Source organism: Puntigrus tetrazona, chromosome 10 (assembly GCF_018831695.1).
Source record: "Puntigrus tetrazona isolate hp1 chromosome 10, ASM1883169v1, whole genome shotgun sequence".
NCBI classification, from domain to species: Eukaryota; Metazoa; Chordata; class Actinopteri; order Cypriniformes; family Cyprinidae; genus Puntigrus; species Puntigrus tetrazona.
In genome coordinates, this window is record NC_056708.1 from 8,581,309 (window position 1) to 8,599,461 (window position 18,153).

Below are 18,153 nucleotides of genomic sequence, written 5' to 3' on the forward strand. Positions count from 1 at the left end.
ATAAATGGAAAAACAACTAAACTGCTTTGAAAGCAGTAGAAGAAGCGGGTTTCTAATGTCTCACACATTAGAAACTGTTGGCGATTCGATAAATATTCAAAAAGCAATGAAGAAGTGTGAAGAAGATGGCTTTACGTTTAAGTTACATTTTTAAAAACATATTATTTGTATATATTTATATATTGTATTTTTATATACAGTACATGTTTTATATTAAAATATATGTATACCCGTTCAAAAGTTTAGGTTTTGTAAAGAAATTGAGCATTTGATTCAGCAAAGGGCTTGTTAAATTCATCAAACATAACCGTAAAAAAAATGTTATTAAATTACTATTTGAATAAATGCTTCAAAATATTTGAATCTTTCTATTAGGTCTAAGAAATAACAGGAAGGAAAACACAGTTTTCACAAAGAAATGTTTAATTAATTAACAGTAAAAAAAATGGAATAATTAATCTACACAAAATATATGAGAAGGAAAACGAATTTTAATAGTATTTCACAATATTACTCTTTCTTACTGTTTTAATTAATAAATGCAGCTATTAGAAAAATGACTGTCAGTTTAAATATTATTGGTGGATTTGAAATAATTTGTTTTTCTTGTTCTCTGCTTGTCGAAGTGATCCTACCGATTTCTGTGGAGGAGGTAAGTGCAAATTGAGTGTGTGTGTGTGTGTGTGTGTTTGTGTACAGCATGCAGTGGCAGCTGGTAATGACACTGAATCCAAACATTGTTTCAGGTCTGTTATGTGTGTGTGTGTGTCTGGTGATGTCGATCGCTGATTTGCATGTGTTGGGTTCAGATGACTCAGTCTTAGCGGTTTGACAGCAGAGGAATCACGATGCAGCTTGGTGATGCTCTCCATGTGCACTAAGCCACAGATCTGCACGCCGCTCTGTCATTCAGTCACTTATGACTCAGTTATCTCAGCAAGAGGATGAATCTTTCTCCTCTCATGCTGTTTGATCCCCATACAGCCGTGCAGAAACACTAATGCATCACTTCTCTCGGTATCGCGCCAATATTAATAACTGTGCTTTTGGCCTTGTCAGCAGTTCTCACATCTTTGCTTCCTCTCTGTCTCTCATTCTTTCCTCTGGCCCGTTCAGACTGAGCATTCCCTGAGTCTCCCGGTCTTCTCATTTCCCATGATCCTCTAGCGTGTCATTCTATTCAGCGATCTGGTCGGTGAATATCTAACGAGTTACCTGATACCCCCTCCTTCTGCTTCTCTTTCTCTCGGCGGCTTTTCTGCGTCGTCTAGGCTCGAGCACTTTTGCGATCTGTTAAAAAGCGGAGACTTTCGTGTTTATGCTTCAGGTGGCAAAATGAAAGCGACAATCGCTAAGATGATCAGTTTATTTTGAGCGTTAAAGGCACGGTCGTCATTTCTGACCTAATCAGAATCAGAATATTCTTTTTCTCCAAGCGTTCCTTTTTTCTTAGCGATGACTGGCTTGGTTGGAGTTCTGTTGTCAAGTTTAGCAAATACTACATACTGCAGCTTTAAAGGAATAGATTTGGAGAAATTTAGCATTACTTGCCGTAATGGACCTCTGCAGTGAATGGGTGCTGCCAGGGTTCAAGCGACTGATGAAAACATCACAATAATTCACACGACTCAGTCTTCTTAATAGCATCCTGTGAAGTGAAAAAGCGGCGTTTATAAGAAACAGTTCATTAGTATAGTTGCAATTACAGTATGCTCATCAAAGCACAGCACACCAAACAGTCGAAAGCTCTATTTTTCTCAAAAGCACAAAACACTGTTAGGATTTTTAAGCCACACTGGATTCAAACCCACAACCGGTGTTATTGTTTCAGCAGAGCATGCCACTCGGTCAGCGCACAATCATCAGGCTCTGAAGAAAGCATTCAGCGTGAGAATGATCGCATAAAAACATTGCCAGCATGCTGACCAGATTTGCATGCTAGCCAACATATTTTATGATTAATCTAATATGTGAAGAGTCACGTATGCACAGTCAAAAAAAAAAAAAAAAAAAAAAGGCCAACTTCCCAGGTACCTTCAGGACACGATGTCAATGATGCGTACCAATTTTTGTAGTGTGCAAATTTTAAAAGAGGAGTAGTGAAAAACAAACAAACAACAACAACAACAGGATACTGTACTTTTCATAATGGACACTACTGTAATGGGTCATTGGGCTAATGGGTTATTTTAATGTAAGCTATTAAATGTAATCAGCACGAGGAGTAATCATGTGCACTAAGCATATTTTTCCAAAAGCCATACTTTCTTTCTTTCTTTCCACGAAAAAATTGATGAATTCGAATCAGGTGAAAATCGCAAAGAACAAGCACTGTTTACAAGCGAAAACAGCCCAAAGCAATTCTAAACAAATATGTCTGACAAATGGGAAGAGTTTTTAGTTAAACTGCTTTGATAAATTCGTCTTTTACATACATTCAGCTTTTCAGAAGATATCAATCATGAAATGGAGTCATGTTTATTACTTTTGGACTATTGCGATGTTTTCATCAGCCCTTTTGGCACCCATTCGCCATCTACTGCTGAGCAAATGATGGCCTGTGGGTGAGTTTCCAACACATTTCAGCTATATATAAACTATTCCTTTTAAGATCCAGTCACATGATTAAACATCTGATCACGTAAATCACCTCAGCTGCCTTTATACTACCTGACTCCAGCTGTTCATGTCTTTATAAATCGTATCCTAGTAATTTCCTAGTAACTTTGGACTGACCACGAGCATGTGGGATCTGCCCTGTGGGACAAACCCTTATCTGGGCCAGATTATGCAAATTAAAGGGCTGCTTCCACCTTGTGAGGCCTCTCTTTTCATCTGCACTCATTTTTACATACCTCAGCATATTCTCCAAAAAAACAGTACTGTCAGCCAAGATCCATTTAGATAATAGTCTAATCAGTTCTGTCACATAAAATGTGTCTAGGGCAGAGACATTTTAATGCAAGACTTTCCTCTCAGGTCAAAAGTCTCTTCCTAGCACCAGTGGGGTTTATAAGGTTAAAAAAGAGCCGTTGCATTTCATTCATTAAGAATGCACAATTAAATGGATGTTGAGCAGATTAGATTTAAATTGAGTTGAATGAACCAAGGTTGGGTGAACATATCTAGTTTCGCTCTTTCATCATCATTTTCATTGATTAGTGTATTCGGAGTAATGATCCTTATTGTTGAAATGCTGTCATTAGCAATAAAGAGATCACACATAAAATATGATTGGCCGCTTCAGTGCCCCTTCCCAGAAAATGGACATTTGAGGAAGCCGTTTCATTATAAAGGATGATCTATAATTCATAGAGGCTTACCCAGATGAATATGTCGATTTTGAGAAGCATTGTTTCGCTGCAGTGTTTGTAAATGTCGTATAAACCAAGTATTCTTATAAGCAGTATCACAAGCAAGAAAGCCATCGTTTCAGCAAGACTGCAATTACAATATTGATTGGAATTTAAAAAGTTCAATAAAAAAGAAGCTAATATCAACTTTCATTTCAATATGGAAGTAAGCTATTTCTACCAGTGCTTAAGATTTCATTTCCAAGATTATATATATATATATATATATATATATATATATATATATATATATATATATATATATATATATATATATATATATAAACAATTAGAACACCAGTGCAGTAAACCTTTATGATTATGATAATAAAATAATGTGATAATAAACATTACGTAACTATATTACTGTACACAAAAATAACTGGAATCGTCTGACACCAGAAGGCTTGCACATTGTGCGTGAAAATTCGAACATGTAAAATTAAGTACTTTTAGGCACAATATTGTGATCTACTTATACACGCCAGTGTAACAATCCTAAACAAAGTCAATGCAAAAAAGCAATGTGCATCTCAGAGTGTTTTTAAAATGAATCGGTTGATGAATGATTCAATGACATGCTAAATTTTTCTTCGCTTGAAGGGTTACTCCACCACATAATGAAAATTTTGTCATTAGCGTCAGCCCTACGCTCGCGCTTTTTGTGTCAGTTTCCATTCAATTCAAGCATAAATTCTCCAAAGTGGCGCTACCGTGGCGTTTGATAAATAAAGTTTTTATTTTGTTTTCTTTACACAAAAACAAACAAAATCATAACATTACGGTTGAACCGCTGATGACAGACGGACTATTTTAAAGATGTCTTTCATAGTTTTTTCTGGGCGTGGACAGCGTTATTTACTATTTACTGCCATCAGTGAAGCGGTCACAAGCCTCAGGTTTTCATCGAAATATCTTAAATTGTCTTCCGAAGACAAATAAAGCTTTTGGAAGACCTACTGGTAAGTAATTACCTTAAATGAATTAGTTGATTAACCGGATGATTCAAACTCACACAAAAAGGAAGTCACTTGTCGCCACATACTGGCACAGCTAACAAAGCAAGCAATTAAAAAGTCAAATAACCATTCTTTAAAATGTAGTTGAAAATCTTTATTTGTATACCCGGTTAATGGACTAATTGAACAATATTTTACTCAACATTTGGTCAACATATTGTTGACTGAACTAAAAAAACCCCACAAAACCACGTCATGATATTAATTCCTTTCCTTGCAGATTTGGCCTTTGTGCTTCATATATTCATCAGATTCCCGGAATCACACGGTCATTAGTCTAAATGTTTGCAGAATCACGAATAAATAATGACAATCGACTTTCTTTTGGCGCTGAGAGCAGAGAGCAGCTCTTGTCAGATAAGCTCACATGAATTAAAGCCCTGATCCTTCATCTGCTTTCAGAGCCTTAGAGACACATTTTATTTGGCGGATGTTGTTTTTAAAGCAAGGGCAAAATGCTATTCCTGGAGTCCATTCATTCAGCAGGGAATGATGGATTAAAAAGCTTACTTGCTTAAGGGCAGCTGGGCAGTTTATGCCCCCTTATGACACTCCCTTATTTCTACCCTTCTTCCTCTTCCTGTTTATAATCATACACACACACACAAAAAGACCATAAACTGTCTGTCATTATAGACTGGCTGGCGCGTGGGCATCCTTTCCCCTCTGTTAACACTGCGTTAGTCTGAGCTCACATCTTTTTAGCCGTCCATCACCATCCATTGAACTATAATCAGAGACTTAAGCATACTGCCGTGTAACCTACACACATCACGTGCTGCTCATTCAAAAAAGGTGCAGTTTTTATGCGGTGTCACTTTAAAAAATAGATATGTAGCACACTAATACAAAAAATAGCACATCTTGCAGATGAAACCCTGTCTTATGCTGTTGATGATATTGTTGTTGTTGTGTGTGGTCTGCACGAAAGAATGGGATGATATTGTGTACCAGGTTGGATTCTCATGGGGGTGCTGCAAAGTGGCGCATTCTGCTACTGACTTTTCTGATTGGCTGAGGACAGAGGAAATTTCTGATTGGAAGAGGAATGATGACTGCATGTAGATACAAGAACCACACACATGGTCCACGCCTGCACAGTCAGGAAGCATGGGAATTCATCCATCCATCATTGTCTATACATTCATGTATTTTTGTATCCATACATCCTTTGTTCCCTCTGGTTTTGAGTAGTAAGCCACCTCACTCTCCTCCCTCTCTTTCTTTCTCTTCCCTTTTCTCCTCCATCTGTCATTCCTCCTCGCGCCAACACTGGTATAAATAGGCAGTCTGCTTTATGTGTCGCCATTTTCTTTTTCTTGTTCTCTTCTCTCACTCTCTTCAATAATACCCAATATGCCACCCCCAGGTGTGATTGATGCTGTGTTTAGGGATGGTCTTTCGTGATTCAAAACAGTCGGAGCTGTTTTGTGTGCAAGATTCTAGGGGTGTTTTGGCTTGAGCCTTTGGCTGCTGAGGTTCGGGCTTGACTATGAGTACATGCTTGCTGACAGTGTGAACGTGCGTGTCGTGACACTAAATCTCTAGTCTAACACACCCGACCCACTATTCTTAAACAGGTTCATTACTGGAATTGATGGTTCCAATGAAAACTATGTTCTTTATAGTGGAAGCAGTTCTTTCTTTATTAAAATGTACCAGCAAAACAAGTTTATTCTTAAAGAGGTTTGTCCAAAAATGCTTATTTAATTCACTTTTGTTATTGTCTGAGTCTGAACATTACTGTGTGTAATGGAAAGTGTGTGTACAATATCCATCCTATATAATAAACAAGTCACCCAATTCACCCAATTTCCATTTGAGTAGGGGTGTGATGAGACACTTATCTCAAGAGAACGATTTTTTAGATTTTTTTTTAAATAAACCTTCAATGATAAAATATATAGGAAAATTGTATTTTATTCAATAAAAATGTGAGTGCATTTACTTGCATTAATAAATGTAACATGAGAAAATTAACCATGACAGACAAGTAATTACACAAAAAATACAAATAGTATAAATAAATTACACCAATATAAGTCAGTATATTCAAAAAAGAAAAGAAAACAGAGTTGGACCGAAATACCAAAACAAAGTTGTCTACACCAGACGATGCACCGTGACAGCTTAAAGGCCAGGCGCGCGGCCCACATCAGGAGAGATATACTGAAGAAACAAGTCAGAGTAGGTGGCATTAGCGTAATGTGTGTCAGCCTCGTCCGTCTGCATTGATCCGTGATTGGCAATACTTGAGAGGGTGCGCGGATCTTGACTGTGCACGATCGGATGGAATACCCAGCTTTAAGTCTGCTTCTACACTGGACATGATAAAACGAACATTGAAAGCCATTTAGAATTTGTGTCAGCACATCATAAATAGAACGCAGCAACAGCAGTCGCTTTCTGTCGGAGATTTGTTGTTGCTGCTACGTGATAGGTGTGAACCGCGGTATAACATTGGTTCTCTCCCTCTCCATAGCTTCATCATACCACTATCAGCGTGAAGGATGTCATGTAAGATAATAGATCACACCCCTACTTTGTAAAATCCTGCTTTCTTAAATCGGGCTATCTGAGATTCCTGTCAGAGTACATAGTTGTCTGTGTGTGATAGACAAAACCATCTTAATTTAGTTCGACCTGAGTGAGCTATTGTATATTCATTACGTTCTAACTGTGGTGCGTTCTCATTTCATTGAACTCTATTGGTAGTGACAGAACTTACGACCATAGTTGCTTTTGGATCTGATGAGTTCAGACCAGACCCTCATAGTCAAGGTAGGGTATCTTTTTGTTTGAACATCAAAGCATCAGCGAACAGACATTTTATAATATAATATATTTTATAATATATAATATTTTATAATATAACTTGATGAAACTTTTGTCTTCTGCGTAAAAAAGCAATTTTCCTGGGTATGTTTTTGTAATAAAAATAAGCTTCCGTTTCATAAACCGATACCAGATTAACATTATTTACCTTAGCCTACATTTTTATATATTCTATTCCATTATTATATTCCAATATCATGCATCAGTTAGCTAGATATAGGTCAAGACTTGTTATTTTACAGATGCTGCTGTTAACATTTATTCTAACTTATAATAAAATGTTCTGTAAATGCACTGCTGCTGGTTTATTTGGCTACTTTTCAGTACACCACGTTAAGTATGCCATTTAATACATTAAGCAACATTGTTAATTGCAATTTACCGCCTGACCACAATTGTAACTGTGTTTGCAACTGTCACAATAAAATAAAAATAAAAATCACAGAAGAGTAAAACCATACCAGGCAAACAATAGTATGATGTAAGCAACGTTACACCAAACAAAACTGATCATGGGTGTGTTAGATTTGTGTGAATGTACAAGCAATGAGGGGCCCCTAAATAAAATTCTGCATAGGGCCCCATAAGGGATGGCCCCCGCCTAAAATGGATCTTCTATTGCATCTCTGAAAAAAATGCAACATAATATGGTTTTCTCTTTTTATATTGTCATGCCCATTAAAACCCATATGTCAAATGTATATTGTGAATTGCATGCATGTGTTTATATTCTAATATATTCTATACTGTACTATACTAATCTCTACATGCATATATGTGATTAAGATATGAAATAAGCTCTTGTTTATTCATCACAGATTAACAGAAGAGGAAGTAAACAGAGAGAGAGAGAGAGAGAGGGGAGGGAGGCAGAGTGAGATAGAGGGAGAAACCAGATTAATGAACAGTAGCGTCCAAACATGCCTCATAATTAGAATAAAACAAGCTTTTGAAGTTTGAGATTGTGGAGGTATTGATGATTGGCAACAGTATCAGATGGGAGCAACTGTGCTCCGTGGCGGAGAGCCAGTAAGAGCGAGCAGTGGAGGAAAGTGTGGAAGTGTTGAAGAATGAACATGAGAAGGATGGAGAAGAGGACAGTACACACACAAAATCTACCACCTGCAGAGGTACTCACACTTACACACAAACCCACAGACACGGGCGTGCTACTGCTAGATTAATGTTAAGATTAAAAGTAATTACTAAAAATAGGTTCATCATTTTATCCTCACATTCTAAACTCCAGTATGTCTTTTATCTTCCACAAATATAAGTTTAGCAAATTATACTGTTGCATTATAATTAACAGCTAAACTAAAAAACTTACCGTAAAAATGATATATTGATGCATTAAAAGCGATCAATTTACATATATTCATATAAAGGATGCATAAAACTTTTAGCACTTGCCTTGATGCTATGCTTGACTTTGAGGTGAAAAGGTGCAATGTAACTTAAAAAAAGTTAAAGTAATGAATGCTTTAAAACAGATTTCCAAAATACCTCGCCAGCTTGTTATTGGACGAACAAACATATAGCCGCCCTAAACTTACACCATTGGATTTGAGCCACTTTGTTGCTATGCTGAAGTGGTTAGAATTTCTGCTCCAACAAAGAGCAAAGATTTTGGAGAAAAGTATTTTCACTAAAACATAACATTTCTGTTTATTTTGACTATAGTTGACTAATCATTTGCATTCTTGCTTTTTGCAGTAAAGTCCCACGTCATTTTGTCACCAGAATGCGCACACCAAGCATCAGCGCTACAGGTACCTTATTTCCACGAAGCTTGGGGAGCATACCCATACTGCGCGCAGGTAACACACACACACACACACACTTAGAAGCAAAATTTCTTCTATAGTGTTCTTCTCGTTCCTCTTGCTTTTTATTATTACGATAACCTATCTGTTTCTCCCTGTCTCTTTTTCTCTGTCGCTGCGATTGTGGGCGCACTGAATAATTCACTGTTTGAGGCTAAAGGCGGGAATTGGAGTTACAACACAGGAAACTGAGGTGCTCTTACACATTCCCTTCATCATTTTCCCACACAACGTACATGAGACAAACGAGACTTCCTATTCTACTCAAGTCTGTTAATTGGAGATACTTCAAAAATCTCTCTGCGAGACTTAAAACACTTTGAAGTCTACAGTTTTGTTTTTGAATAAATCATAAAAGTTGATATGGCAAGTTTTGGCTGTACTAATTTTTTTTTAAATGATATTAACATAACAAAAATGATTTGTCTGACACACTATTTGCAGAAAATGTCAGCAAGTTGCTAGAATGAAAAAAATATTTTTCCCCAGATTTGACCAAGTGAAGGTGTCTACAGGTACAATATGGCACATTGCTAGTGCGTCATAGGTATTCAATAAGAGCCAGGCTCTATGCCGCGCTTCTACAGTTGCTTCACAGGAAAAGATCCAAACACATCTGTTTAAAAAAAATATATAGATTACCAAATTACGGCATTTGACCTCCTAATTTTACCTCATTTTACCTTACAAAATGAAGAATGATAGATCATTAAAATTGCAATAAAATGGAAATAAGCGATAGATAATTTCTTCTGTATTGTGATGCACAACAGATTATTAAAAATAAAAATACTCCAACCGGTTGTTGATTGTAGTTCAGTGTCATTGATGTGGGAGTTTGTGGGGGTTGATTGTGGAGGGTTTAAAACTGAAAAATGCTAACAATGAAAGCATGCACAGATGAATAGATATATAGCATATTGAGAAATAAAAAGAGTGATTTTTGCAGTTAATTTCATGCTGACATTAAGTGATCAGAAATTATTTAAGTCTGCTTTCAAATATAGACACACAAATATAGAATCCACATTTTCCTCCAAGAAGCAGCATTGGGGTAAAACAACATCTTTCATTTATCTAACAGGGGTTACGAGTGAATGGAATTATCATCGCTAAGACTGATCTTTAATGAGAATGTGATGTTTTCTGAAGAAGCAGTGATGATCTAATTTATATTTTATCATGCTTTTTCTGCCCTAATATCTGTCCTGCATCTCCCGTCAATAAATTACTATGAAAGTGACACACTATTTGCAAGTACACTAAGTCTTTTCTAGTACAGCTTGTCCACATGAACAAACAAACATGTTGCGGTTTTTTTAAACAAATGTAATAGATTCACAGATTACAAGTTTACCTGATCCACTTTCTAATTAAATATTTTTTGATGCACTTACGATTAACAGTTGAAAACATTTCTAATATTTCCAGAGGCGGAGAGTTAGCCTTGCAGCTGATTACTAAACGAGCTTTTTCAAATCATAATCTCTTTAATTGAAGCGATAATTTAATCCCGAACACCATAAATCCAGACTTCATCACTTGTCATGTCTGAGATTATGGCGAGGTTACAGATTTAAAACACATGATAAACATGAATAAATATTCAGATGTAAGAATCATTAAATGATTGCCACGTTTTCTCGGTAACTGGATAGGAATACAGCTACGTTTATTTAGTACTTACCGTGACTGGTTATTTAAAAAACTAGTTATGATGCAACAATGCACATGTTGAACATGTAGATGTGCAACACAAGCACATACAAACACTTACTGTTTGGTGAAAGATGAGACGGTAACTTTAGCTGGAGTAAGAAAGAAGGAGAGGACGGGCGTCAGTATGTCACTTGCTTGAGCCTGTCCATCGGTTATGGTTTGTCATTTTTGTTCATTGATTATCTGTGTTTTTAGAATGGAAGTATATAGAAAGAAAACTTCCTCATCAAGATCGAGACGTGCCACAAACCCGGTATGGGACAACAGGATAATGTAATTATAGCAGATCATTTGCGAGTGACCTCCACACGATTTTTGTGCCAAACCTGACAGCAGTGTTCTCAAGCATGACTGTTTGTACGGGTTCACGGTCTAGAACGAACACCTGGAAGAAGGTGGACGTGGGTGTACATAGGCCTAGCAGACCGAGAAGTCCAGGTGGAGCCAAAGGTGAAGCTTTACTTGGATTAAAATAGCTACCTCATCCAGTTGCTTTCTAAATCTGATTATCCCCCTTGCAGGACTATAAACCAAGAGAGGAAGACCCACTGAGTATGAGTCTCTGTAAGAGAAGGCAGGAAGAGGGCAGCTTGGTCCCGGGTGGAGAAGGTGATGCAACATTTTACTAATACACCACTAATGGTTTTTCTTGATGCTTGTGTGTAAATGTAGTAGGTGCCTTAGCTGATGTATGAGTGGGAGAAACTTATTAATGGGAAAATATGTCCAAATGCTTGAAAATGGATTTTTGGGTCTGTGTAGAAAGAGCTACCTAAAAAGACAGACTGCCCACCACATGTGTGCCACCACAAGCGCTGGTTGCTATCAAGTTCAAGTGGTGGGGCCTGCAAAACAAAGTGGAAAACTTTTTATTCAAAAGGTCAGTGTGAAATATGTACAGCGTATTTGTTTGATTAAAGAGTTTATTCAAGTGGACATGAGATCAAATTGCAATGTTCCTGCTCTGATGAGCTCTATGATTCATCTGTGCAAGATAAAGGTTTACTGAGAGGACTTGCTTTTTGTCCCTCTTTTCTTCTGGCTGTATACAAGACATTTGTAATAGTAAAAAAAAATATATATATATTTTAAAGATATTATCTTCTTGTGAACATCATATTTGTCACAAAAATGTAACAGTTTCCACAAAATATTATGCAGAGAACAATAACACGAATAAGAATAATAAGAAATGTTTCTTGTGCAACTAAACATATTAGAATGACTTCTGGAAGGATCGTGGCACAGAAGAATGAGTAATTGCTGCTGGGAAATTCAATTTTGGCATCACAGGAATAAATTATACATTTAATCATATTAAAACAGTTATTAATAATACAGTTGTTAAAGGTTTGGCCTGTAATTCTGTCGTAATTTATTCACCACTCAAGTAGTTCAAACCTGTATGAATTTTTGCTCAACACAAAGAAGATATTTTTGAAGAAAGTTTGTAACCAGCCTGTTTGGGTCACTACACTGACCACCATAGTATTTTTTTCTATTGTGGGAGTCAATGGGGACAAAACAACCTTTCTACAAGCTTTCTTCAAAATCTCTTCCCCCTAGTTCATGCGAGTTTGGAAAATATTTGGAGATGAATAAATGATATGACCAAAAATTCTACAGAGGTCATAACACGAGAAACCAAAATTACTCTTGATCTTTTGGCATACAGCAGGTTATCGTACTAAGAAAACATCCATAAAAGCAACATTCAGAGCTCAAAATGTCTCAAATCTCCATCCCATAAGAATTCCATCCTCGCGAATAAATTCCATTCCTGCCCAGGTGAACCATGTGTGCCCCTTTCTCCCTTTAGCAGCAAGAAGAAGCGGGCATTCACTAATTTCCACCACGGACGCTGTTCTGTTGGATTGATAAATGGATCCGAGCTGAACATGGACGACACATCCATGAGAATGGGAGAGGGAAGACCGAGAAGAGAACTGGATGAAGTCAGAGGGGGTATCCTCCAGCAGATTTACATTTACTCGGCTTTTATATGGTAGTGATGAATTTTTATCCAGTCAGCCAAACAAAGAATACTTGCTCCTAGATATTTGATATTTGTAGAAGTACAGACAGCTGAATTCATTTAGTTAGGTGGTCGAGGTTGTGTTCTGTTTTGAGTGTGGCCTTGGCTGCCCATACATTTTTTCACGACGCAGGAACAATTACGTTATTAACAGGCGGATGAATAAATTGAATCATAGCCTGTAATGAGGTCAGTCACGCACTCTTGAACAAAAGGGGCAGCCAGAGCGAGCAGGTCTGAGTTCAGCTCACTCCAGGTGCCCTTCTGGGAAAGTATGGCGGCGTCATGTATTGGCGGCATCCCGAGTTTTCTCTCGCTTACTTACGGGGGCTATCCCAGAAATGGGTCTCTCACTCCTTAACTTTGCCACAAGTGATCTGTAATTGGGATAGAAGCTTTCTTGAATCGCGTTAAGTCTTCCACAAGGAAGCTTTTCGAATGCTTGTTTTTCATTGGTGTCTTCCAGATGAGAGTAGAGGATCCAGTCAAAGACATGAGTAGCTCTTGAAGATTGAAGCTGCTCTGTATTCTGGATACTGCTGTTCATAAAGGTATTTCACAACCTTTGCCGCCCCTGGCGTCACGTGGCAGCAAGTGAGGACTTGAAAATGATTTAGCACATCCTACCTGCATGAACTGTGTAGATATATAGGCTGTGTTTGGGACAACATGTTCACATTCACTATGTCGAGTATAGTATGTGCAGCATGCAGATTTTCGGTATGCATAGAGTACTACCCACAGTGCAAATCGAATAACTTTTATTGCTGAATGAACCGAACTTGTCTTTTTTTAGCCACAATCTCTATGATGAATAATTTATGAGTAGACTGCCAAAAATGAAAAAAAATTTTTAAGAGAAATGAAATAAAAATAAAGTAAACATGCATTTTTCATTCATTTGATGTATAATGCAGTCGAAATAGTAATATGGAATATTATTATACTTTAAATAATTTTTACCATCATTACTCTAGTCTTCAGCATCAAGAGTATCCCCCAGAAATCATTCTAATCTGTTGATTTGAAACGTTTTTTTTTTTTTTTTTTTTTTTTTTTTTATCAATAGAATGTAAGACTACAAGAAATATATCAAAAAATTGTATTCAGTTAGTAGCACTTTAGTGAACTATTCTGAACATAACTGTGATATTTAACCTTTAAATTAATTGAATATTCTTGCTCTCTCCCTCTGTCATGTCATTTCCTGTGAGTTTTTTTCTCAGATCAGACCTGAACTACTGGAGACCAGCAGCATCCCTCCCCTCATTCAAATCAAAGCAACATGTCTTTTTAATCGTAATCAAAGTCCTTCATCCAGCCCCTTTTGGTGGCTGTTTGTCCTGAGCATCCTCCATATCCTCCTTTCAGTCTGACAGTGGAGCACATTGACTAGAGTTACTTAGGCTATTATACCGGTTCTAACGTCATGCCCAGTTTATTAAGTCTACCTACCTTAACTACAGAGGCGATCAGCAGTTCGTCATTTATGATCAGATCATTACCTTAATATCTGGAGCTCAGCAGAATTGTGTTTTAAGATGAGTTTAATGTAAAGCAGATGATATTTGTGTGTATATATATATATTCAGAATATCTATTGGCAGTGGAATTATTGTGACAGATGTATAAACAGAGGTTTATAAGTAACTGTTCTTCTATTTCTTTTTCTTTTTTTGCGGACCAAGCCAGTTTGAATCATTTTATTTCAATCTGTAGTGATTTATTTTTGTTGCTGTATGTTTTAATTTCATTTTACCCACTTTTGAACCTATTTACCAGCTGATCCGAGGTGGAAGTGTGTCTCTTTATAGTGTAGTACTGTGTACAATCACAGTCGTGTCATCCTGACCATTCATTTATTTGTAACACGCATCATGGACTGCAAGTACGGCGCAAATTTAAATGCAAAAACACAGAGTTTATTATAATAAGCTGATCGAACAGTATCAACGTTTTTGAAGTAAGCTGAAGTTAAAAGTATTGCTGTTTGTTAATCGGTCAATATTAATGGTTTTCATTGTCATTTCTTCCACAGTTTTCCTTGCGTGTGCTATTTTAGTCAATTCATTTATTTATTTTTATAAAAATAAAAAAAAAAGGTGTACAGTAGTTTCCCACCCTCCGTTGTTTTGATTGGTTTACACAAGTTCAGGCTCCGCCCTTTTCTGTCTTTGAAAGAACTTGAAGAGGCGACGTTAAACCTTTCAGTCTTTCATAAAAGGTTTATTACTAAGATATAATAATTTTTTTCCCCTGACTATTTAGTCGCCCAGATAGAAGGTGCTCAAGAAGGATATTTTACGTTGTGCGCATATTTTATATATGTATAAATTCATTTTTGTTTCACCTCCTTTCCACTTTATTGAAGGATTGATTATCGCACTTCCCCTTTTATAACTTGTCTTGAGGATAAAGACATTTATCCAGATATTAGCACAATAATACCTCCTTTCACAAACCCTTCCAGTCGACATACATGATGTGAGATAGTGACTTTAGAAGTGTAGACATTCCCTCTCAGAATGTTGCGTCATTAGGACTTTAATACAAATATACTCTCACTTCCAATCGCTCCTAGTTTTATTGATATGGAATTAGGCAAGGAAGGTGAAATGGGTTGAGTATGGGTTTTTAAATCAGTCTTTTCTTAGTAACGTGATGTGTGTATGGATGTATGTGCGTTTGAAGTTTTCAGTGTTTCCTGTTTTCGCGTGAGGACATCGACATGTAACTAAAATGGAGGTTTACACCCCTGTGTTTCTTTCGCCAATGCTCAGGATCCATTGATGCCACACTAAATTCACTCTGACAAGAGTTAATTATTCTTAATAGATTATGTTCAAATTCCTTGAAATTCGTGGAAATTCCATTTGAATTCTTAAAGAGATGAATGCAGGTTTTATGGTGTAGATTGCGCGTGTTAAAACATCTCTACAGTCATAATACAACCACCAATACACCAGAACTGTGTTGGTCCTGAGTCTAATCAAAGTGATGTATGGATGTATGTTTTAAATTGTATATAGTATATAAATATATGTAGATGAACACATAAATATATATATAACTATATAAATATAGCTCGAACTATCCTGCCAGGCTATCAGCACATACAGCCATTCCATCAACCCAACCATTATATCTAGTGGTTTAGTAATGGCTGGTGTTATCTGTGGATAAAGTTACTGGAATGTGGCAAATTATGGTGGTTTTGAGCTATTGATTTGAACTGTCTCTAAAGGAACTCTCAGATAACTCCGCCCATCACTGTCACTGGCCCCGCCCTTCATCCCCGAAGCCGCTCCTCTTTGGCAGGATGGTGTCTAAATATGTTTCCATTCATCGATTGTTGTTGTATTATTTTTGCCGTGAGCTGTAGAAATCTCTCACTTTTAAATTCCTTTCCAAAGCTTACACTGTGAGCGGCCCACGACCTTTGAACTTGAGTAAAGACCCTTTCGGTGGAGGCGGGGGTTTGGACTAGTTTGCCATTCATCTCTCAGGAGACTCGATTGAAACTTTTCCAAGCCGGTGTTTGAATGACAGACAGGTGGCTTATAAAGGGAACTACCCACATGAACTGATCACCACAGTTTGTGTTACCATTATGTAAGGCAGATCATGGTAAACAGGACTTTCTCATAGATAACGTTTGTTGTTAGATTTCACGATTTGTTGTCGAAAATTAAAACCCAATGATTCTAGAAATATGAAAAAAAAAATGTTTTATGAATTTGTTTCATCCTACCCTGTCATGTCATGTTTTTTTATTTCTTTTACTGAATTTGTGCCTTTTGTCATCTTATCTTCCAATAAAACTACATTGGAGATGTGAAAAAATAAATAAACTTTTAAAAGTAGCGTTTTTTCTGGTTTACATGTCTTTCAAGTACTTTCAGTAAATTAGTACTGCTTTCTTTTGACCTAACAAGTGTTTCAGTTGTGTGCTTAAAGGGACGGTTCACCAAAAAATGGCTATTTACCCTCATGTTGTTTTAGACCTTAGTTTATCTAGGGAAAACTAATTTAGATATTTTTGATGAAATTCAGAAAACCCTGCATAGACTGCAATGCAACTGTCATGTTCAAGGTCCAGAAAGGTAGGAAGGAATTGTTATATTCCATGGTTACCGTTGCTGTTGCAAACAATAAATTAAATATTTTACTGATAAAAGTTGTTATTTTACTTGCTTTCTGAGTCTCGATGTGGTAACTGTGTTGCTGTCTAGAGGGTCAAAAAGCTCTTAGATTCAAAATATAAAATAAATGCATGCAACACGAGGGTGAGTAATTAATGACAGAATTTTCAGTTTTGAGTGAACTATCCTTTAACATCAGAGTTGTTTCTAAGGAGGCCGGGACGTTGAGCTATAATGAGTTTTCAGACCTCCCCTCTTTTCTCCAATTATTTTTCTCTCTTAAGCAAATAAAAACCAATTTCTTTCATCTGATTTCCACAGTAAACATGCCCGTTTACTTTTAAGCTAACCATTCGATGACCCAAACAGGACAAACACGAACACATAAACGCGCAGAAATCATCAAGAAAAAGGATCACTGCTAACCCTCCCTTCGTTAAATGAAACTTTCAGCCTAATCAGGATTTGAAGAGATGAAGCCAGATTAAACTAACCCCTTCTTATGAGGCCTTCAGAAAGAGGAATGTGTTTGATTCAGACATTTGGATTTCGTTTTCCCGATTGCAGTTATATATGACATGTGTAATTGTTTATTAAATGTATTATTAATTATGCTCTGTAGCAAACGTTAAATTTAATCTCTGGTACTGGTCCTTATTTAGATCAGCTTTGATAGGCTGGCAGGTTTGTGACGAATAAATGTTTACCCTTTTTGTTCCCCTCACTAAAATCACAGCATGTGCATAAACCACCATCCGTTATGATATGGCGACCAAAACAAGTTAATGGATTAAAATTAAATTAATCTAAAAATTAAGTTTCCTACGAACAGAGAACTCCTGTCTCATGCCATAATCAAAAGAGGTTGCGATATGTAAACAATCGTTTAGACACAGTCGAGCCTTTCATAACTTAGCCAAAAGCTTTTAGGCGTTTATGTGATGAAACAATAAAGTACTGCGGCTTTAAGAGGTTTCCGTGGATTGGCCGGACAGGGGAAGTGAAGGGGTGTAAACACACACCCCAAACTCTCACACTGTCCTATAGTACCTGTTACGGAATAGATATACAGGACACCTACAGAATCTACACAAGACCGAGAGAATAAAAGGTACGTTTTTTTTTAAATAAAATCTTTAGGCGAGGATGAATGAGATTTTCTTACTTAAAGTAAGGACTGTGCTTAGAGAGTCTTTAATTATTAAGTAGCATAAACTTTTGCTT

General features: G+C 36.8%; 1 protein-coding gene across 3 annotated transcripts in view; it reads right to left on the reverse strand.

Moving 5' to 3' along the window:
* cadm2a (cell adhesion molecule 2a) overlaps nt 1-18,153 on the reverse strand; it is a 1,030,129-nt gene that overhangs the window by 578,948 nt on the left and 433,028 nt on the right. The window lies entirely within an intron of this gene.